Source organism: Pseudoliparis swirei, chromosome 10 (assembly GCF_029220125.1).
Source record: "Pseudoliparis swirei isolate HS2019 ecotype Mariana Trench chromosome 10, NWPU_hadal_v1, whole genome shotgun sequence".
NCBI lineage: Eukaryota > Metazoa > Chordata > Actinopteri > Perciformes > Liparidae > Pseudoliparis > Pseudoliparis swirei.
Genome location: NC_079397.1, coordinates 17,299,326 through 17,322,820, shown reverse-complemented (window position 1 = coordinate 17,322,820; position 23,495 = coordinate 17,299,326). Strand labels below are relative to the sequence as shown.

The following is a 23,495-nucleotide window of genomic DNA, read 5'->3' as shown; positions in this document are numbered from 1 at the left end:
GAGAGTAGGAACCAGAGAGAGAGCGACAGAACCAGAGAGAGAGCTGAACCACAGAGAGAGAGAAATAACAGAGAGAGAGAGAGCTGATTATGAACCACAGAGACAGAGCGCCAGAACCACAGAGAGAGAGAGACAAGAACCACAGAGAACCACAGAGAAAGAGAGAGAGAGAGAGAGCTGCACTTGACAATAGTCACATCCTGAATGCATGTGTCTCCCTGATTGGCCCGCGAGGTCGTGAGCTGCCCCGCATCATCATGACTGACCGTCCTACCGACAGAAACAAGCGTATTACCTGAGCACTTGCCTTGTTCAGGTCATTTGCTGTCCTCTCACGGCCGAGAGTACGCCCGCCCAAGCATCCAAAACTAATAAATACACAAGGAAAATGTTTACAACAAGAAAAAAATATGTTCAAGCATTCGAAAGTAGAAACGTTAATAACTTTACAGATCGGATCTTCCAAATGCATGTGGTCATCTTCATCGTTTCCCAAACGACGCCTATGTGCAGCTTCCACCGCATACAGATATCACCAGAAAACAGAGGGGCGCTAATCATGGCATCGAGAGAAATGAGTCGCGGTCAAATGATCGGAACGCATAAATAAACTGTGAAAAGTTAAATATCCATGATGCGGCGTGATGAGGTTAAACGGGCGGCTCTCCTGAGCGGGAGGAGCCTGCAGGCATTCCCCACGGCACGCTGTCGCCTCCGGTTATCGCGGACAACGGAGGGGAAAAACGACACGAAGTTATAAAACCCATTTATCTCATTGTGCAAAAATAAATCGCTTATTTTATAGTGTCGAATATCGTACAACGCATCATTTCTTTATTTGCATATGGAGCTGAAGAGAGAAGAAAACCAGAAACATATTCTATGCTCCTTTCCTCTTGTTTTAAAAGTGCAATCAGAAGCTTAAAATAAAAATAAAAAGATTATTTTGGAGATTCTGTCATGGAGGTCATTAGTCTCCAGAATAATAAAACCAGGAGAAAATAGTTTCAGAGTTCTTGTGACGTTAGAGTCTCCCCAGGACACGGTGGAAATGACAAGATGATTTAGCGTGGCTCCAAAATAATCACGATCATTTGAATGAAAAAAAAATAAAAAGTGCTATTCTCGTGTCCTTGGCCGACAAAACTAGTTTTTAAACTACTAAATAAAAACGTATTCCCCGTCGTTGCGCTTGCAGTGCGCCTCCCGCCTCCGGGCGCGAGGTGGGTGCAGCCATCACAGGCCTGCAGGACGTCACGCAGGCCAGGGAGAGTTTCTCCTCAGCTTCTGGAGCCACAAAGAGAAAAGAAAACACGCCAACAACACCACATACGGCTCCAGAGGCTGGACGCAAAGACAGTGTGGCCACCGTGGAAAGTCTCAACAACAACAACAACAACACAAAAGATGGAGCACAAACATCCGCCCGCCTCCGGATTATACTCGCTCACGGAAGGCCAGGTTACATCACCGACGGTCTTTTGAGAGGGCGGTGAAAACTACCACGAGTTCGCTTGCATGTACGTGTGTGTGTAGGGGGGGGGGGGCATTTTAGCCTATCGGAGGTCAGCACACTACATTTTGTCTCTTTCCTAAATGAGCCGTATGTCCCATTTTCTTTGGCTATATATAAGTAGTTTTGACCAGTCTTAAAATAAACATTCATTTTTGTTTGATAAAACCAACAATACTTTTGTAAATTAGCTTCTGAATAGCTGTTCATTTGTGTAGCGCTCAACAAGCTAACTTGGCAATGTGTCCCGGTTATTGGCAGCTCAGTTCTCCTCTCTTAGTTCCCAAACTAAAGAGTCATTTGTTCCACAGCAATCCGGTTCAGTGGAGGCCGGCTCGTCTGAGTAGCGGGACGAATCGCCGGTTCAAAATAAACCAAAAATAGAGACAAGAACGGGATACGTCGGCATGAGTCAATGCGTGGCCTCCTGACGTGCCGGTGTGTGTGTGGGGGGGGGGGGGGCGACGACAATGAAGACGGCTGCAGGAATGCAAGATGGGAAGTGATGCTCGGCTCAGGCTGTACTTCTGGGACGCAGCTCTCCTAAGAACAAAGGGCATGCCTAGTGACTCGGGAAGTCGGGAATTTCTTGACAGATTCACCAACAAGAAAAAGGGGGAAAAGTCAGTTTCTCTGAAATAAGATGCATAACGTGATCATAACAAATATGATAAATAGAGGCAATAATAAATGTAAATGTGACTGATAAATGTTTTATTTTTTTGGCTTGTGAGAGCCTCAATATTTCGTGACAGACGTTAACATTGACGTAACTTTTTTCTGTATATTCTTTAAGCCTGAGAATAACGGTCAGCGGGGATAAAAAAGGAAGATGAAGCGATGGGAAGAGAGAGAGAGAGAGGAGGGGTGAGATAAGAAAACAATTGAAACAGCGAGAAGCCAGACCGACTAGAACTGAGCTTAATTCTCACAGGCAAATCTTGCATTCGGCCGGTAAAGCTGGCGAGGAGAAGTCATGGGGAGAGGAAAGGAAACGAGTGAACAAGCATGAGAGGAAACAGATGAAGGAAATGTTGTTTAAACCTGGGATTAGAGAATTCCAGCCATCTTTGCCCTGGTTTGGGTCTCTGCCAAGAAACCCAGACGAGTTTAAACCCGAAGGAACTCTAAATCTATGACGTAATGAGTGTTGTTTGTATAAAAAAGGCTACCCTGTCCGGCGAGGGGAGGCTGACATGGCGTGACGGCGTCAAGTGCAGCTTCGGATGGGCGCCCCTGTCGAGATGAGAGGCTTCTTGATGCCCTGACTCGGGGCTGGTCAGAGGCGTCTGGGCGCTTGTTCCCGCCTGGATCAGGGTGCCAGGCACCCCATCGGACCTCCTGCAGGGCTGCAGAAATATCAACTGGAACTATTGAGACATGCTCTTATCTTTATAAAAAAGTCAGCGTTCACTTTTCTGGCGGCTTCATACACTTCTGGCCTCTGTCCCGGTGGGTGTTTCACTCCTCCGCCTCCACCTCAGGAAGAGATGGACTCCACCTTGCACCCGTGAGGCCACCGGAGATGAGCTAAACACCGTGTGGAGGGACACTTCCGGAGTAGGGCAACTCCTCAGTGAGGAAGAAGAGAGCTATGAGAGGTAAGAAGAATGAACAGAAGAAGGAGAAGAAGAAGAAGAGATAGTTAATGAAAGGAAGAAGAAAAAGGAGAGAAGGAGAGGAAGAAAGAGAAGAAGGAGAGGAAGAGAGAAGAAAAAAGAAAAGAGAAGAAGGAAAAGGAAGAAGAAGAAACAAGAAGAGAAGGAGAAGAAAAAGAGAAGAAAAAAGAAAAAGAAAGAAAGAGAAGGAAAAAAGAAAGGAGAGGAAGAAAAAGAAAGAAGAAAAAGAAAAATAATAATGAGAGGAAGAAGTGAGAAGAAGGAAAAGAGAAGAAAAAAAAAAAGAAAGAAGTTAGCAGAAGAAGAGACGTGAACACAGAAGTTTACAGGTCGGAGCTATCTCATGGCTCTAATTCTAAGATTGCTCTGACGCATAAGAAGCTCAGGGGGCTTCTGGGACTTGGGAGTCCCAGACCACTCTTCTTGTATCCAGGAAGTAGGCCAGCAGGGCAGCTTGCGATGACGGCCTGGTGGCAGCAGATGACCAGAACGCTTCTCCTGCCTCTCAGGTCCATGATGACCGGCTCCACCAGCTGGACCAGGTCCTGTAGGACTGATCGATGATGGGAGGGGTTGTTACATTAGTGTTACTTTATACACTGCAGCAGTGGGGTTATAGTGAATAGCCAAATGAAATGCTCTGTATTTTTAGGAATGCGTTGGAGTGTGTGTGTGTGTGTGTGTGTGTGTAGGTGTGTGTACCTCCCAGCAGGGAGTAGCGGTAGTAGTATTTATCTTCATCTCTCGAAGCAAACCTTCTTGATATTTTCTCCTTCACTCGTCATCATCGTCATCTCTGTCACATATCCCCAAAAATTTAAAAGTCGGAGTATGTGCATCGTTGGCTTAAGCGTGACGCCATGCGAACGGTTAGCTAATAATGATTGTATTGTAAAATATTAATGAAGTTCTTTTCTTGGTGACTCAGAAAAGGAAGGCCATGTTTTATAGCGCTTCTGGCTCACCAGCATAACTGTTTCAGCCAAGCGCCACATAAAAAGTGTTGAAGGTTTTCTACCCTCTTGGAAGTCTTCTACAAGCGATAACACGTGTACCACTAGAACACTGGAGAGCGGGCCTCTACATACATGTAGAGACTTCATTAAGACCAGAGAATAGACATCTACACATTAACTATGTAGAGAGAGTATTTATGATTCATTTAATGTTACAGTAATTCGAAAAAAAAAAATCTTGCTTTACTATGAAAATAAGTGGCTCCACCCGCCGCTGATGGTGCAGGCTGGTACTCAATGGGACGTCGATCTCGTCGAGGGAACCTTCCACTGCTCAGGTGACGGGACCCCCTAGGTGCTCCGCGGTCTGGATGCTGCGACACAGCCGAAGCTGGTCCAACCTTCAGGCTCGCTGCTGCCGCCTCCGCCCACGCAATCGAGCCAGAGCCGAGGAGAACTACAGCGATGCACAAAGAGCATTCCAGCACTCCTTGAAGCTCAAAGATCACATCGGGGTTCAGCATGCACCACCCGGTGACCGACGGCCCAGGACTTCTTTAAACCAAATTTCAACAATTTAGAAAATGTAAGCGTATTGAGATGCGTGCGATCGCTATATTTTGAGCGTCTTTCTTTAAAAAAATTTATTTCAAACCGGCATAAATAAACATGTGATAACAAAAATTCCATGAATTTTCCCAGGTTTTCCATGACCTATTACGAACCCTGATGGTAACAAATCGACAAGGACTTAAACCAAATTTTCACCGACTAAATGTTTTTGTGAGAAATCTCGATTGTGAAAATGTCAGTATTTAAACTAACAATGAGGAATTCTGAAGCATACGTTAAATCAACCTAAAATGACAAATGAATGAGACAATAGTTTGATTAAAAGAATACAACATTTATATAACAATATGAGAAGAAAACACTTTTAGGAATTGCTGCTAGTATATGAGAGTCAGATATGCCCGACTTATATATTTTTGAGTCTTTCTTTAAAAAAAAAAAAACACTAATTATTTCAAACTCGGCATAAATGAACATGTGATTATAATGAAAATGCTGCTGAATTTTTCCAGGTTTTCTTCATGACCGTGCAGAACCCTGATGGTGACCAACGACCAGGATTCTTTAAACCAAATTTTCATGACTAAATTGTTTTGTGAAATCAGGTGTAGACATGAAAAGAGTGAGAAAATGTCGGTATTTAAACTAACAATGAGGAATTCTGAGCATACATTAGAAATAATCGTCGTGTATTTTGCATTATTAAACAGCTCTTAAAGATTCGCAGAAAATTATTAAGGTGTCTATGGTATAGAATACCATTGCCCAGAGGCTGGACCCAGAATGGTTGTACGTTAGGTAGCATGAGATCATGATAAAGGGGGCTAGAAAGCTCCGCTCGAAACCATTGCCAGCCCATAAGATGAACGCCTCCTCTTTCCTCTGTCTATATAACCTGTGACAACATGATAAACCACATTGAACCTTCTCATCCGTGATCCTCGAAAGTTTCCAGTCATTCTAGATGTCTGTCTTCGCCTTAACGCGTAAATCCTTAGAATAAACTTTTTGTGTTCTTATTGGCACTGTACAAGTGTCGCCGAAACTTTCTTCTCCATCATCTCAAGGGACATACGAAATAACCCCACATATTTTGGTGATCACGATTATACAATATTTGAGGCGTCAATGCAACAGGATGGGATTGAGATTCCGTGCAGCATCGATTCACATTTCCTCTGGTCCAGAGCATCTTGGCTTTCATTTAAACGCGCGAGCAATAATTGGAGCTGTATTGTGTGCTGTGGAGGGTGTGGCTGTAAGTTTGTGCACCATGAAAGAACTTTTTCTTTTTTGTGGGAGTGCGTCTGACTGGAGATTGATGTTTTGAGAAGAAAAGTTTTTCAATGTTAAATTTAATTTGATCTGGCATAAAGGAAATGCACAGAAGTGGGGAGCAAGATTAAAGTAAAAGAGTTGTACTAGCCTTAAATGTTATTATAAGTGTGTTAATTAGTAGAGTGCAGTATTATTCAAAAATAAGGCGCTTGGATTTGTTTTAACATGTTAAAAGACGCCAAGTGAAAATTAATCACTAAATATCATTTCTGAAAAAATAGTCGGTAGAAAAATATTAAAAGAAACAAATTAAGATAAACCCTAGGACCCAGGTTAGGTTATTTGAAAGTAAACAAAGGTAGGACAAGAGTTAATAGAAGTTAAAAGTGTGCTAAAGAGATTAAGAGAGAGATTAAGAGAAAGTGTTAAAGGATCCTAAAGAGAAAATGATCATTAGAGCTGCTTAAATCGGATAGAACATAGTCTAAAGAAATTAGTACTGGCTTGAGATTGAGAAAACAAAGTACGCATTGTATGCTCTCACTCTCACGGTTGTTGACGAATAAATGCGAAGCAGCCTTTCATCGGAAATGAGAGTCTCGAGACGGTGGCAGAAATTAAACCTTAAGAGAGGAACAAGCGGCAAGAGCATGCTAATATCGTGATGAATGGTATAAATGACTGATTTTAGGGAAGAAAATAGCCATTTGATGCGACGATGTAGGCACATTGCCTGATCACAGCTGAGAGAAAGAAAAAAAGGCAGAGCGTTGCACCATGAGCGCCGCAGTGTGTGTGTGAATTTGAGGAATGCAGAGAATGCCACATACGCGTCAAGTGTGTGCTATGGCAGTATGGGTCCCGTGGGAGACCAAGTGTACGACATAGTTTGTGTGCTATTCAAAGTTTTGGAAGAGAGCAGAACTAATACGAGTGCCAGATGTGATGATATTTAAATACTGGAGCTTCTGAGTGTCAAGAACAACATCATAGACATATCTGAAATAAAGGAGACTGGCCTATTATAACCCCTGTGTTGTTTTAAATGAAAACATGTGTGTGTGAGGGATGTGTGAGAGAGGGAAATATGTGCGAATGAAACTAAGCATCGCCCTACATTAATCTACAGAGAACGTAAAGAAGCATGAGCGTCCTGTTGAGGAGACTAGCTAGTTAATGATATTGATTAGTTTAAACATGAGCTTCCTTGAGGAATAGCTACACTATGATCATAAAATTAAATAAGCTCAAAGGGAGGCTGCGTGAGCCCAACTAGGGTGGGAGACCCTTCTTCAAATTAAATAAAAGAAAACTAAGGACTTTTGAGTTAGACTAGTGGTCTGGGCTGGGCCGCAAGGAGAACAAGGACCTTTGGGTAGACTAGTGATCGCCCCTGGTCCATCCCCCATCTTAATCCTTACGTCTAAAGGCCAAGGGGTTCTGGGGTGTGCTGGGAGTGAAAGGTGTTTGGTTACACAGATGGAAGCAATCTGTCTCACTTAGCCATGCATTAAGTGGGAGGAAAAACACACAGTTCTGTTGAGAGGAACTTTTTGTGTGAACTGCTCTTATTAAATCTAAAGAGGTTTTGTTTTTGTGTTGTTTTAGTTTTAATTTGAAGAATTTAATGAAGGTTACATGCTGATGATAGAACCTAATCATTCATATTTCTTTCCTTTTGTTCATGCACATGAATAGAGTTGGACTCTGAAGGAGTAGAGCGTTGACATCAAGGAGCCAGTCCAGGGCGTGGCCGCTGACTGGCGTGCTGACTGACGTGCTGGCGTCACGATGTACAGCTGAAGAGGCCTGTACAAATTTAGCACAAACTCCTTGAGCAACAAACCCTGCATTTGTCAAATTTAGACTTATGAGAATATCGATCTGTTTGCATAACACATGAAGACTAAATGCTGTAGTCAGTTTAAAAGAAGAATAACTAAATAAATAGAAGGCTTGGCAGCTGATTGATCATTGGTTAATTGATTAATTAATTTAAAAAATACAGAATAAAGACAAATAAAACAGAATAATGGGAAAAAAGTGCATTAACAATCCAAACTGATTACTCCTGTCGATGTAGTGCAGAGGAATAATCCTTTAATCAGCAGCGTCACAAACGTTGCGAAGATCTCTGAGAAATGGTCTAAACGACGGCCTCAAATTGACTGACCGTGGCCCTTGGAGGGGACACTAAATCCAGCTGTAATTAAAATAATGCATGTACTTGTATCTACCTACAAGGCAGAACAGAAGAAGGGAAACCAAGGAAGGAAGCGCAAAGAAAGGAGACAACTCGAGCTTGGTTCTCCAGCTATTTGCAGATGAGGACAGAAAATGATTGCAGCTGCGTCTGTAATGTATCCCAAGACAGTCTGTCCTCAGGTTCCAGTGTCCAGTCAGAAGGGGCGTCCTCAGATCAGTGACGGGAGTGATCAGGAAGAGGTCAAGGGGTTGCGACCCCAAAGCCAAGTGGAGCAGAGCAGAAGAGGCAGGCGACAGCGAGGAGGAATACAACGATGAAGAAGACTCCCAGATGACTTTGAGTGAGGTCAGAGAGTTGCAGCCCATAAGAGAGAGTTACTGCAATCTAATAAAGTGTCAGCACCAGGAAGCATGTTCCCAGTGATCATCAGAGAACAAGGTTTCGAATATAGACCATTGCAGAGCACCGATAGGTCAGCCATACTTGAGAAGCTTCCCATTATCGAAGACGGACACATCCTTGGATTGCAAAACTAGAACAGATTTTGGTAGGAGATCTTCCCGATGGGGATATTAGAAGCTACTGGCTAATGTCGTTGGCGTTTACAGTATGGAAGAAATTTTAGAGAAAAGCTGGACTTAATCAATACATAGGAACAAGTGTGAATGATTCAGACCTGTTTGCTGAGTCGAGGTCAGTGTTCAGAGCATTGAAAGAAACATTCCCGGCGAACGAGATCCAGCCAATATTTTGATTGAACCACTCGGACTGGAGGAAAATCCCAGATCCTTTGTTTGAGGTCTCATCAAGCGTGGATGAATGTCACAGGTAATGATCCAGAACAAAATCTGTGAACAAATCGATTTTGAGAGGCAAAATCCTGATGGGGTTGCCGTTGCCAGTACGAAGCAGATTGGCAGAGGTGGTTGGCCTTGGAAACATGAAGAAGAGTGTCTACACAGACCATATAGCCCACCAGGTGGAGCTGTATGGGAAGAGGAGACGATTTGAAAGAACAAGATCGAGACCCTCAGGAAACTTAATGAAATACGACTGGTGGTGACAAGGCTGAGAAGAAGCAGGCCCTGATGAAGAATCAGGTCCCATCAATCAACCTGCACCACAACCGGGCAGAATCAAGCTGAGTTCCAGTCGTTGAGCCATATCCATTGGTTCCAGTTGCCTTCTACCAACAGCCAGTCTTTGATCATGAACAATATTGGACCGGTAGTGAACTTGAAGGTCAATATTACACTCAATGATGTGACTGTAATGAAGAAAGATGCTTCTGTAATTATTAAACAGGTGGAGACAGATTTTCACAATGGCACGAAGCGTGTCTAGCTGAAAATAAAATAGTGCTCAATAAGTTGCCAAGCAAAATGCTAATAAAGTGTGTCTATAAGATGGTGAAAACTATTTTAGAGAAAAACTAGGAGTTAAACAGCATCTTGGTGCGAAAGAATACAAATTTTTTAGATTTTATGATTCTTAGAATCCTAAAACATTTTTGATTTGATTTTTTGCTCTTTCGGAACTCTGAAGAGTTCCGAGTGGGGAATTGAGATGAAATAAATGACAATATATTAAAGGGACAAAAATGTTAAGTGATAATTCATGTTTGATGTTTTGATTTGCATCTGTTCTGTATGCAAGATACTGGTTCTCTTCTGTCATTCTAGAGAAACCACTGTGAGGTGATGGAGTGCTGAGGGACTCCAGTGTTGAATGAAACCAGCCTCTCAAAGCGTGAACATGATGAGTGACCTGAAGAACTTTGAGCGAGAACTGGTGATGAGGCAGTGTCAAGGCTGCTGAAGAACTGCAGTGATATGTCTTCGTATATGAAATATTAGTAATATTAAAAATGAATTTTCTTGTTCAGGTGTTAATTGTTGGGGAAACGATATTTTCTGTTTGGTGAATATAATGGAATCTCAGATGTTCTCTTTTCGTGACGTTTAGGGACAGAGGTGATTAGGCAGGGATAGGTCCATGTGGAGGCGATGGGTTGACCAACTTGATCCTGGACATTATTATTTCGTTATTATTTGCTGAGAAATTCCAGGTGTATTCGTTTGAATCATTTCCCTACACAGTTTGCTAAACATTCCTTATTTCAGTGGTATGGAGTTCGATTTAAGGTTGCCTTGGCAGAGGGACCGTGAAAGAATTTTCCTGTCTACATTGTTTAATTGATATTTCAAGAAAAGATAACTGCCCGACAGGTTTTCAATTTCACATATAAATACTTCATTTTACACCACTGTTACACTTCATACAGTCACAGTAATGTTAGAACTTTACTGTAGGACGGGGTGGTATTTTTGTCATGATAATACACCTGTATGTTTGCATTGGTTGTTTGTTTGTTGTCGAGAGTTTATTAACTCGAAGGGAGGTATATGTCGTGTATTTTGCATTACAGCTCTTAAAGATTCCAGAGGCCCACAAGGTGTCCATGGTATAGAATACCATTGCTTAGAGCTGGACCAGATGGTTTACATTAGGTAGCATGAGATCATAGTAGGGGGGACTAGAAGCCCGCTCGAAACCATTGCCAGCCCATAAGATGAACGCCTCCTCTTTCCTCTGTCTATATAACCCGTGACAACATGATAAACCATTGAACTTTCTCATCCGGACCCTGAAAGTTTCCAGTCATTCTAGATGTCTGTCTTCGGCACGTAACTTGTAGAATAAACTTTGTGTTCTTATCAAGTACCGTGTCGCTCGAAACTTCTTCTCCATCATCTCAAGGGACATGAAATAACCCACATATTTGGCATCACGATTATACAATATAACCTTAAATGAAAAATGAATGAGACAATAGTTTGATTAAAAGAATAAACATTTAAATCAGAATTTGAGAAAAAACACTAGGAATTGCTGCTAGTGTGAGAGTGTATGCCGGCTTATATCGAGAGCATCTTTATTTAAAAACATATTAATTATTTCAAACTCGCCGTACATGAACATGTAAAAACAACATTTTCATTGTCATTTTTTTCAAGGGATTTTCCAGGTCTGGAAATGAACATTTTAAAGTTCCATGACTTTCCCAGGTTTTCCACGACCGTAAGAACTCTGTACACGTTTTATTTTTTCATTCCGATGCGGCTGCTCGTACCTGCTTGCCCATGCAGCGAGAGGCCGGCGTCGCCGCCCAGCCGCCCCTCAGGTTGTCGGTGCTCTCTCCGTGCCGACAGGTAGATGGTGCGCGGCTGGGCGTGGATGTTCATCAGGTAGTAGAGCGATCTTACTCTGGATGTGATCCTGGATTTGGTTGGCGAGGAAACGCCGACCCACGTCGATCACCTGGATGAAGGAGAGATCCCTGGAGGACGGGCGGGACGTGGTGAGCGTTTCACGGGGTCCACGCACATGTTGGATAATGAGTTACAAGGACTTTAAAAACAATGTGTGGTCATGGAAGTTTGGTATAATCTCTGTGTAGACATGAAAGAGTGAGAATATGTCGTATTCAAACTAACAATGAGAATTCCAAAGCATACAGTAAATAACCTTAAATGACAAATGAATGAGACAATAGTTTCATTAAAAGAATAAACATTTATATAAGAATGAGAAAAAACACTAGAAATTGCTGCTAGTATGAGAGCATCTTTCTTTAAAAACATATTAATTATTTCTTTCTTTAAAAACATTAATTATTTCAAACTCAGCGAACATGTAAAAATAACATTTACATTTAAATAACCTTAAATGACAAATGAATGAGACAATAGTTTGATTAAAAGAATAAACATTTGTCTTTTCAGTTACGGTGCGTTCACTTGCAGGGCTAAAAAAAAGTGCGAGTATAAAAGAGCGTAGGCCGGCTTATATTTCTAGCATCGTTCCTTAACCCTTGTGTTGCCTTAGGGTCATTTTGACCCGAATCAATATTACACCCTCCCCCTGCCTTAGGATTAATTTGACCCCATTCAATGTTTAATGTCGGTGTTCTTTCGGTCGTCAACAAACAAACATAAAGTGCCTCACACTTAAACTTGGAAAACAATATTAATTCTAATAATTTTCTGGAGGTTTTAATTGCTGGCGTCAAATTGAACCCAAAGGGTAAAATATGTTAGTAAATATAAAGGTAACAGGAGGGTGAAACATTGAATCGGGTCAAAATGACCCTAAGGCAACACAAGGGTTAAAAAGCATATTCATTATTTAAAAATCAGCTTAAATCGACATGACTTTTCCAAAAACTTGGACTTTCCCAGGCTTGGAAATAACCATTTAAAAATTCCATGACTTTTCCAGGTTTTCCATGAACCCTAATTTGCGTTGGACATCGTAGACGTCCCGCCGAAAACCAACGCCGATGGTGTACCTGTCGTGCTGGTCGGGGTCCAGAGGCTGGTAGCTGGTTTGGTAGCATTCGATCCTCCTCTGGAAATCCAACACGGCGTCCGTCTTGTTGCAGTCCTGGTAGTCGGGGCACGACACCTTCACTTCCTGCGCAGGGGAGGAAGATCGTCAGAAAAAAAACACGCCCGATCCCAGAGAGTCATCGTCTCTTCAAAGCGCCGTGCGTGACTCACCATGATGTTCGCCGCGATGACGCCGGGGTCGTCGCACACGGACTCGATGAAAAAGATCTGCGCGTGGAAGAGGAACAAAGTGGGGTTGGAAGCCGACGCGGCGAAGTCGTGCCGCGACTCCTCTGGTCGCCATAGTAACGCGTACCTTGAAGTCGTTCTCGACGCCGAACTGGAGGATCATGGCTCGCCGGTCTCTGGTCGTGTTCGTGGCGTCGAAGACCTGCAACGGCACGGCGCCGATCAAAAATGAGGTTTTTTTTTACCTTCGCATTGAAAATGCGGAAGGTAATGTTTTGATCGGCGTGTATTTGTATGCGTGCGTATTATTCGCATAACTCAAAAAGTATTAAACCGAATCGCATGAAATTTGGTGGGATGATTGGTTATTATCCGGGGACCATTTGATTAGATTTTGGGATCGATCGGGTCAGTCATGAAAAGGTCAAAATCTTCTTTTTACCATGGCACGGTCAATTTTTATGTTCATAATTCAATGCCCAATCTTGTGATATACGCAGGTATGCGCTCTACCGAGTGCCCGTTCTAGTTTGTTTTGTCTTTTAAAAAGGACGCAAGATGGGAAACTCACCGCTACTTGGCCTCCCTCGTCCTTCAGATAGGACTTGACGTCCCTCAAGGCTGCTAAGGCACATTGCCTGAACAGAAAGACAGTTATTTTTTATTTTGCGTTATCAATAAACAATAAAGCAGCGGATCTCGTTGTGGATGTGCTTTTGTTACCGTGTGTGGAACTCACTCCCGGATCTTCACTGCACACTCGTTATCGGGCTTGGAGAAGTCATACGAGCTGTAGTTCTTGACTGCCTCCCTGCGGTACTCGCCCACGTTAAAGACTACAACACACGAAGAAGAAGGAGGAGAGGAAGCATGAGAAGAGGAAGAAGGAAAAGAAGAAGAAAGAGGGGAAGAAAGAGAAGGAGGAAAAAAAGAAAAAGAAGAATGAGAGGAAGAAGGAAAAGAAGAAGGATAATAAGGAAAAGAGGAAGAAGAAGGAGAAGGAGCAGAAAAAGTAGCAGAAAAAAAGAAGAAAAAGGAAAGGAAGAAGGAGAAGACATGACGACTCGATTCCATGGGGCAAAATACTTTGAATGACGTCCTATGAGCTACAGAGCAGGTGTGTGTGTGTGTGTGTGTGTGTGTGTGTGTGTGCGGTTACCTTTGGTGGGCATGCCAATCCAGTTGAGGTAGCGGGTGAGTTTCTTGGACATGTACGTCTTTCCTCGAGCCGGAAGCCCCACCATCACGATGACGGTGGGCGGGTTGGCGAAGTGCGGGGCGCCGCCGGCTGCGGAGGAGGAGGGGAGGGGGGGGGGGGGGGAATGCGTTACAACGACGTACACGCCTCCCCCTTAAAGAGCCCCCGAAGGCGCGAAGGACATCGAGCAGCTCGATCAGCGGTTTGTATTTCCGGCCTGTGCTCTGCAACCCGAGGACGGCCCGGCAGCTGCTTTCCAAGAATCCAGTCAGTCAAACGACATCAACAACAACATCAACCAGGGTTCTTACGCATGTGGACCGATGGATTTCCACGACTTTGAACCAAATTTCCATGACCAAACTTCAATCTCGGTATAAACATGAAAAATGTAGAACATGTTTTATTTTTTTATTTTAAATTTTATTTGTCAGGGACAAAGCAGCGCACATTATTACACAAAGTGTACATGTGATACAGAAGGTTTCTAGCCAATTGGCTAATTTGCAACCCCAGTCCCTGGTCAGGCCTTTCTAAAACAAAACAAAACAAGAAACATGTCTAGATCTAAAACTAATCTAAAAGTGGTGTATGTGTGCAGACAGCTCTCCATACACAGAGAAGACCTGACAAAACATCCATGCATAGACTGAGTGTTCATACACCTAACCATACACATCATAAGATAATAAGATATATACAAGAGCAACACAGGCAGTAGATCCTCTAAACTAAACACAGTTAATACAATACAATAAAACCCGTATAATACAATAAAACCCATTAAATTGAGTGTGTGCGTGTGCGTGTGTGCAGGCTGGCGTGTGTTTCAGTGTTGACATCCCTGGTTTACTTTTAGCCAGAGTTTTACCTTGCTATTAAATGTTTTCAGTTCAGTTTGTGTTTTAGTTCCGTTGGTAAGTCGTTCCAGAATCGGGTCCCTTTTGTTGAGAAACATGACTGACCGAAAGTGGTTTCGCATCTCTGCTGTGCAGTTGCCACCCACTGTTCCCCTAGTGGCCACTCTCCTGGTGCACGTTTTGTCACACTAAGACAGAGTACAGAAGGTGCTATGTTGTTTGCACATCTAAAGATGAGTTTTAGAAAGGAAAACTTAATGAAGCTGTCGAAACTTAAAAGCTTGTATTTATGTAAATTAAACAGTGATGTGTGGTTATTGGTTTCTGGTCCATTATTTTCAGTGCCTGTTTGTATAATGATGTGACTGGTTTAACTGTTGTCTGGGAGGCTTGGCCCCATACAGTAATACAGTAAGATATATGAGAAAGAATCATTGCGTGAAAGTACAGCACGGCTGCCTTGACTGGTATGTGATGTCTTATGATTCTGAAACAGTTCAGATTCGTCCGGACGGTCTTGCAGAGTTTGTTAATGTGTTTTTTGAAGTTACGTTGTGAATCTAAGACAACCCCTAAAAATTTGAATTCACTAACTTCTTCTATGGCTTCTTGGTCTATTTTGATGGGGCATTTAGATTTCCTCTTATAGAGAAGCACATGGAGAAAGTCTTTTGATGTTTAGTGTGAGATGGTTATCTTTGAGCCATTGGGATACTCCTCCATCTCCTTGGTCAGGGTCTCTGCTGCTGCACCTGGTGTCTTAGCTGAGGCATATATAACTGTCGTCAGCGTACATTTGACAGTTTATGGATTGACAGCATGTTGGGAAATCGTTTATGTATAGACTGAACAGCAGAGGCCCCAAGATGGAGCCCTGTGGAACACCCATAGTGGCTTGTTGTGTCGTTGAGAGTTTGTTGTTTATTTTGACACGTTGCTGCCTGTGCGCTAAGTAAGATGCAAACCAGCCAATTGCATGTTCAGAGAAGTTGAAGTTGGTTAGTTTGTTCAGGAGTATATTGTGGTTCACTGTGTCAAAGGCCTTTTTGAGGTCTATGAACACAGCTCCCACCACATTACCCCTGTCTAAATGTCTCTTAATGTTCTCGGTTAGGTAGCAGTTAGCTATTTCTGTTGAGAATCCTCGTCTAAATCCAAATTGTTTGGGGTGGATCATGTTATTGCTTTCAAGGTAGTCAACTAATTGATCTTTTATGATCTTTTCCAGGATTTTGGAGAGAGCAGGTAGTATTGAGATGGGCCTATAGTTACCTGCTTGGTCCTTTGCACCTGTTTTAAAAATTGGGGTGATAATGGCTTGTTTCCAGCTTTGTGGGAATCTGCCTGCTCTAATGGAGAGATTTACTAGATGTGTTATAGGTTTAACCAGGGATGAGCAGTGAGTTTTAATGAAGGCGGTGTCCAACCCAAACACGTCCTTAGCCTTAGATTCTTTTAATGTGTGAATGACTTTGCATATTATTTCCTGACTTACCTCCTTAATTTGGAAGGATTTTGGTTTAGCCTTTGATCCCTGTAAGGTTACCGGTTCAAAGTTCTTAGCAAGCTCTTCCACTGACTGAATAAAGAAGTTGTTGAGTTCATTTGCAATTTCTAAGTAGTTAGTGCTGGTGTCCCCATTCACTTTCAGTTCTGTTATAGTTTTTTGTTGCCTTGGCTTGTGTTTAGTGAGGCTGTTGAGGTGCTTCCAGAGTGATGCGCTGTTCCCTTCCGCTTCCTCAATCAGTTGCATGTAATAAGTTGTTTTTGCTTTACGCAGTTCTGACTACTCTATTTCTCAATCCTTTAAAAATGAGAAGATCCGTATTAGTTTTAGTAAGTAATGATTTTTTCAAAGCATAGTCTCTCTGTTTCATGAGCTGTAGTATGTTATTATTCAGCCAAAGTAGGGAGACTTTTCGCTGCGTATCTTTGAATGTCTTTGTGTATTTCCCAACCAGGTTTATCAGATTTTGTGTCAGGGAATTACAACAATTTTCTAGCTCATTGGTCTGTAGCACATTATCCCAGTCTAATTTGTGTAAGTCATCTTCAATTTGTATATGTTTGTTTTTGGGAATGCCCTGGTTCCCGGATTTTCTTTCATTTGTAAATTTTGGGAGACGTTGTTTAGTGAGTTTTCGGACGACCATGGTCATATTATGATCAGAAAGTCCTGTGAGTAGGTTATATGTTCTAATAATTCGCTGGGGTTTATTTGTGATTATTAAATCTATCAAGGTTTTACTTGTTCGTGTAATCCTCGTTGGGCCTTTCACCATCTGCTGGAGACTGTGTTTTGACACCAGTCTCTTTAAGTTCGTTCTACTTTTTTTCTCTAACCAGTTAATATTAAAATCACCCAGAAAAATTGATTCTGTACGAGCATTTATGTATTTAAAAAGTTTGTCGAGATCATCATAAAATGAAACATCATAAGATGGTGGATTGTACAGTACAACAATATTAAAATTCATCTTTGGCGATAAAACAATGTTCACAGCTAGACATTCAAGTGTCGTGTTCAGTTCAATTTCATTACATTCAGTCTCTGCAGTGCTTTGAAAGTAACCCGTAAAACTGGGCATACACGTCAGAGGTGCCCGTGTCCTTCTGCCAACTACAGGTAACATATGATTATAACAATATGGTTGAAGATGGGGCATTGACTTTAGGCTGAAACTGTCAGAGAGAGATGGTGTCAAACAATATACAGCTGTCACAATAAATAAACACAATAAAGTAAAAGGGCCATGATTTTAATATTATTTAATTATAGCAACAGACTAATGGGGGGGAAAACTTTTACAATACTTTTGTGTTTTTACACAAGGCAAGAAAGTGAATGTTAAAGTAGAAACATGTTGTGTGTGTGCTTTCAAGGTTTTGTTGAATGAAATCCAAGTTTTGCTCAAATCTGAGAGTTTTCACACACACACACACACACACACACACACTGCTCCTTAATATCTGAGGATGGGTCAAATGCAGAGAATTTCCCAAATGGATAAATATACATAATAATGTACAACATTTTTCTGACGCTTTTCGTTGTTCTCAAAGACGCTTTACGTCACGATTAAAACATCCTGGAAGCGACACAATAAAAATAACTAAAATTACAACAACAACAATAGATTAAAGCAAATAAGAACGGAGATAACACAATCCAGAAAGTCCGGTGCTTGGTAAATATAAGATATATTATTATATTTATTATGAAGAATAGAATACTGCCAGCTTTTTATTTTACAGGATCTGCTGCTGTCAGCAAGTCAAGTCGCTGGACTGAGAGAAAAAACAATTGAATGTAAATTCTAATTATTCTATTCAATGAAGAACTCTGGCACACATTTCAAAGCCATATCCAAAAAAAGCTGAATACTATAAAACATTAAAACCGAGTGCTTTACCTCCAGGACGTCCATGAAGCAGAGCGCGAAGACGAAGACAGCCAGAAGGAGGACGATGGCAAAGAGCCTTCCTCTTCTCCATGGATGGACCTTCATGATCAGGTAAGTCTTCACCTTCATCTTCAGTGCAGCTCTTACTCTGGTACTGGATTAAAACTGATATATATATATATATATATAATAAATAAATGAACACCTTGTTGTGCTGAAGGTTATTCCTTGAGATCCTCCCTCGGCTCTCAGTGTTAAGGATCAAACTTAATCCTGTCAACTTCATTTCCGTCATCGGTTCAACGACCAATCAGAAGACAGCGTGGCCTCTATATGTTTGACATGACGCATTCTTTCCATTCAGACAATGCAGTCCTTTATAATTAACCCATACAACTCGTTAACCAGCCCAGAGGTTACCCAAACACTTCATCTTCCTAGTGATAATAAACGTAGCTTCTCTGACACGGTGTCGTTTTACTCCTGTTCCCATGTCAACTTTGAGAGGCAGACATAATATTTCTTATCAGGCAAATACTTCAGCTGCTACGTGTTGTTTATTCTGAGGTTTGAAGGGACCTGGACAGGACAGTCCAATTCAATAATTCAGATAAATATTAATAATCCCCCTTTTTACATCATTCATTATGTAAATAAACGCTAATATAAGTCTAGAAGAATGGGCTCCATCAGTTCATAACGATGTGTAAATTATTTAATGGTCTAAGAGATTAATCCAAAGCTAGAAAAATGTCTTGTATCAGTAACAGAGTGGACATGTTACCAGTATAATATGAGGCTAAATAAGTGTAGTGTCACTAATAGTGTAGTACCATATTGCCCCACTAGAGGGCTGCCTCACGAAGCTGGGCTACTTGTGGTTCCTAGAGTCTTAAAAGTAGAATGGGAGCCAGAGCCTTCAGGTACCAAGCTCCTCCTCTTTTATGAACCAGCTTCACCTTCAGTCCTGGAGACAGACTCCGCCCCCTCATGGAGACTGAAGACGTTCCTCTTGATGTCTTATAGTGAGACCAGAACCAGGTCCACCTGGTCCAGACTAGAGACGCTGCTATAGGCTGAGAGGCTGAGGGGGACGAGAGGAGACACTGAGCTCCTCTCCTCTCTCCTTATGGACGCTTAGGAGACACTGAGCTCCTCTCTCCTCTCCTCTCTCCTTATGGACGCTTAGGAGACACTGAGCTCCTCTCTCCTCTCTCCTTAAGGACGCTTAGGAGACACTGAGCTCCTCTCCTCTCTCCTTATGGATGCTTAGGATACACTGAGCTCCTCTCTCCTCTCCTCTCTCCTTATGGACGCTTAGGATACACTGAGCTCCTCTCTCCTCTCCTCTCTCCTTATGGACGCTAGGATACACTGAGCTCCTATCTCCTCTCCTCTCTCCTTATGGACGCTTAGGATACACTGAGCTCCTATCTCCTCTCCTCTCTCCTTATGGACGCCTAGGAGACACTGAGCTCCTCTCTCCTTATGGACACTTAGGATACACTGAGCTCCTCTCTCCTCTCCTCTCTCCTTATGGATGCTTAGGATACACTGAGCTCCTCTCTCCTCTCCTCTCTCCTTATGGACGCTTAGGATACACTGAGCTCCTCTCTCCTCTCCTCTCTCCTTATGGACGCTAGGATACACTGAGCTCCTATCTCCTCTCCTCTCTCCTTATGGACGCTAGGAGACACTGAGCTCCTCTCTCCTCTCCTCTCTCCTTATGGAAGCTTAGGATACACTGAGCTCCTCTCTCCTTATGGACGCTTAGGATACACTGAGCTCCTCTCTCCTCTCCTCTCTCCTTATGGACGCTTAGGAGACACTGAGCTCCTCTCTCCTCTCTCCTTATGGACACTTAGGATACACTGAGCTCCTCTCTCCTCTCTCCTTATGGACGCTTAGGAGACACTGAGCTCCTCTCTCCTCTCTCCTTATAGACGCTTAGGATACACTGAGCTCCTCTCTCCTGTCCTCTCTCCTTATGGATGCTTAGGATACACTGAGCTCCTCTATCCTCTCCTCTCTCCTTATGGACGCTTAGGATACACTGAGCTCCTCTCCTCTCTCCTTATGGACGCTTAGGATACACTGAGCTCCTCACTCCTCTCTCCTTATGGACGCTAGGATACACTGAGCTCCTATCTCCTCTCCTCTCTCCTTATGGACGCTAGGATACACTGAGCACCTCTCTCCTCTCCCTCTCCTTATGGACGCTTAGGAGACACTGAGCTCTCCTCTCCTCTCTCCTTATGGATGATTAGGATACACTGAGCTCCTCTCTCCTCTCCCATTAAGGACGCTTAGGATACACTGAGCTCCTCTCTCCTCTCCTCTCTCCTTATGGACGTTTAGGATACACTGAGCTCCTCTCTCCTCTCTCCTCTCCTTATGGACGTTTAGGATACACTGAGCTCCTCTCTCCTCTCCTCTCTCCTTAAGGACGCTTAGGATACACTGAGCTCCTCTCTCCTCTCCTCTCTCCTTATGGACGCTTAGGAGACACTGAGCTCCTCTCTCCTCTCCTCTCTCCTTAAGGACGCTTAGGATACACTGAGCTCCTCTCTCCTCTCTCCTTATGGACGCTTAGGAGACACTGAGCTCCTCTCTCCTCTCTCCTTATGGACGCTTAGGAGACACTGAGCTCCTCTCTCCTCTCCTCTCTCCTTGTGGACGCTTAGGATACACTGAGCTCCTCTCCTCTCTCCTTATGGACGCTTAGGATACACTGAGCTCCTACCTTCTCTCTTCTCTCCTTATGGATGAATTTTCATCTCTCCATCACACATTATTAACTCTGCTTCCTCTCCTGAGTCCTTGTGACTTCATGTCTCTGAGGGTCCATTGGACCTGACTGGGTCTGATGTCATGGCCCTCCTGATGCCCCGCCCACTCCCCCTCTCTACCTCCATCTGCCTGATGGATCGTGGAGGTCTGGATCATGGAGGTCTGGATCATAGAGGTCTGGATCGTGGAGGTCTGGATCATAGAGGTCTGGATCGTGGAGGTCTGGATCATGGAGGTCTGGATCGTGGAGGTCTGGATCATGGAGTTCTGGATCGTGGAGGTCTGGATCATGGAGGTCTGGATCGTGGAGGTCTGGATCATGGAGGTCTGGATCATGGAGGTCTGGATCATGGAGGTCTGGATCATGGAGGTCTGGATCGTGGAGGTCTGGATCATGGAGGTCTGGATCGTGGAGGTCTGGATCATAGAGGTCTGGATCGTGGAGGTCTCGATCGTGGAGGTCTGGATCATGGAGGTCTGGATCGTGGAGGTCTGGATCATGGAGGTCTGGATCATGGAGGTCTGGATCGTGGAGGTCTGGATCATGGAGGTCTGGATCGTGGAGGTCTGGATCATGGAGGTCTGGATCATGGAGGTCTGGATCGTGGAGGTCTGGATCATGGAGGTCTGGATCGTGGAGGTCTGGATCATAGAGGTCTGGATCATAGAGGTCTGGATCATAGAGGTCTGGATTGTGGAGGTCTGGATCGTGGAGGTCTGGATCATAGAGGTCTGGATCGTGGTCCATGCCGACTACCAACTTTTCATACACTCTCATTGAATGTGTTGTTACTCTGAAATGATTCCTTCTGGTCACATGACATCTATTGTTCATCTAGTCACATGACATCTATTGTTCATCTGGTCTCATGACATCTATTGTTCATCTAGTCACATGACATCTATTGTTCATCTAGTCACATGACATCTATTGTTCATCTGGTCACATGACATCTATTGTTCATCTAGTCACATGACATCTATTGTTCATCTGGTCACATGACATCTATTGTTAATCTGGTCTCATGACATCTATTGTTCATCTAGTCACATGACATATATTGTTCATCTAGTCACATGACATCTATTGTTCATCTGGTCACATGACATCTATTGTTCATCTGGTCACATGACATATATTGTTCATCTGGTCACATGACATCTATTGTTCATCTGGTCACATGACATCTATTGTTCACCTGGTCTCATGACATATATTGTTCATCTGGTCACATGACATCTATTGTTCATCTGGTCACATGACATCTATTGTTCATCTGGTCACATGACATCTATTGTTCATCTGGTCTCATGACATCTATTGTTCATCTAGTCACATGACATCTATTGTTCATCTGGTCACATGACATCTATTGTTCATCTAGTCACATGACATCTATTGTTCATCTGGTCACATGACATCTATTGTTCATCTGGTCACATGACATCTATTGTTCATCTGGTCACATGACATCTATTGTTCATCTGGTCACGTGACATCCATTGTTCATCTGGTCACATGACATCTATTGTTCATCTGGTCACATGACACCATTGTCTATCTGTCTGACATCTATTGTTCATCTAGTCACATGACATATATTGTTCATCTAGTCACATGACATCTATTGTTCATCTGGTCACATGACATCTATTGTTCATCTGGTCACATGACATCTATTGTTCATCTAGTCACATGACATCTATTGTTCATCTGGTCACATGACATCTATTGTTCATCTGGTCACATGACATCTATTGTCCTTCTGGTCACATGACATCTATTGTTCTGTCCATCCTGGAGAGGGATCCTCCTCTGTTGCTCTCCTGGAGGTTTCTTCACTTTTTTTCTCTGTGAAGTGTTGTGTGACAGGTTTGTATTCCCCCCCCCCCCCCCCCCCAAACCGGCACCATCAGATCACCAGATCTGCTCTTACACTCTCTTTCCTGCAGGGGGCGCTCGTTTCCTTCACTGCCATTCATAAAACAAGAGAGGAAAACTTCTCTTCCATCACCTGAGTCTGAGTGACTCATTGTGAACGTGAGTTATGCTGGGAAATCCTTCCAGAACACTGACACACACACACACACACACACACACACTAACACTAACACTCACATACACACCCTCACACACATACACAAACTCGCACACACTCTCACTACGGAGCTCTCTCCCCACCAGTGGAATCCGCCTTGGTTTCACCCTCGTGGTTATTCATGTCGATGGGGCGAAGGAAAGGAGAGAGGAGGGGAAGGAGGAGATGCAGCCAGGGAAAGAAGGAGATGGCGTACGTGACTTTGCTCACACTCATCAAAACCCTTCAACTGCATTCATCCCGTCGTCTCCATCTTCTCTTCTCTACTCCTTCCTGTCCTTGCCATCAAACGTCTCCCTCTTTATTACCTTCGCATTGAAAATGCCGGAAGGTTATGTTTTGATCGCCGTGTATTTATTTATTTATTTATTTATTTATTTGTATGCGTGTTATTCGCAAAACTAAAAAAGTATTGAACC

General features: G+C 43.1%; 1 pseudogene; it reads right to left on the bottom strand.

Moving 5' to 3' along the window:
• Positions 1-3,514: 3,514 nt before the first annotated feature.
• On the bottom strand, positions 3,515-23,199 carry LOC130200917 (6-phosphofructo-2-kinase/fructose-2,6-bisphosphatase 3-like; annotated as a pseudogene).
• Positions 23,200-23,495: the final 296 nt, after the last annotated feature.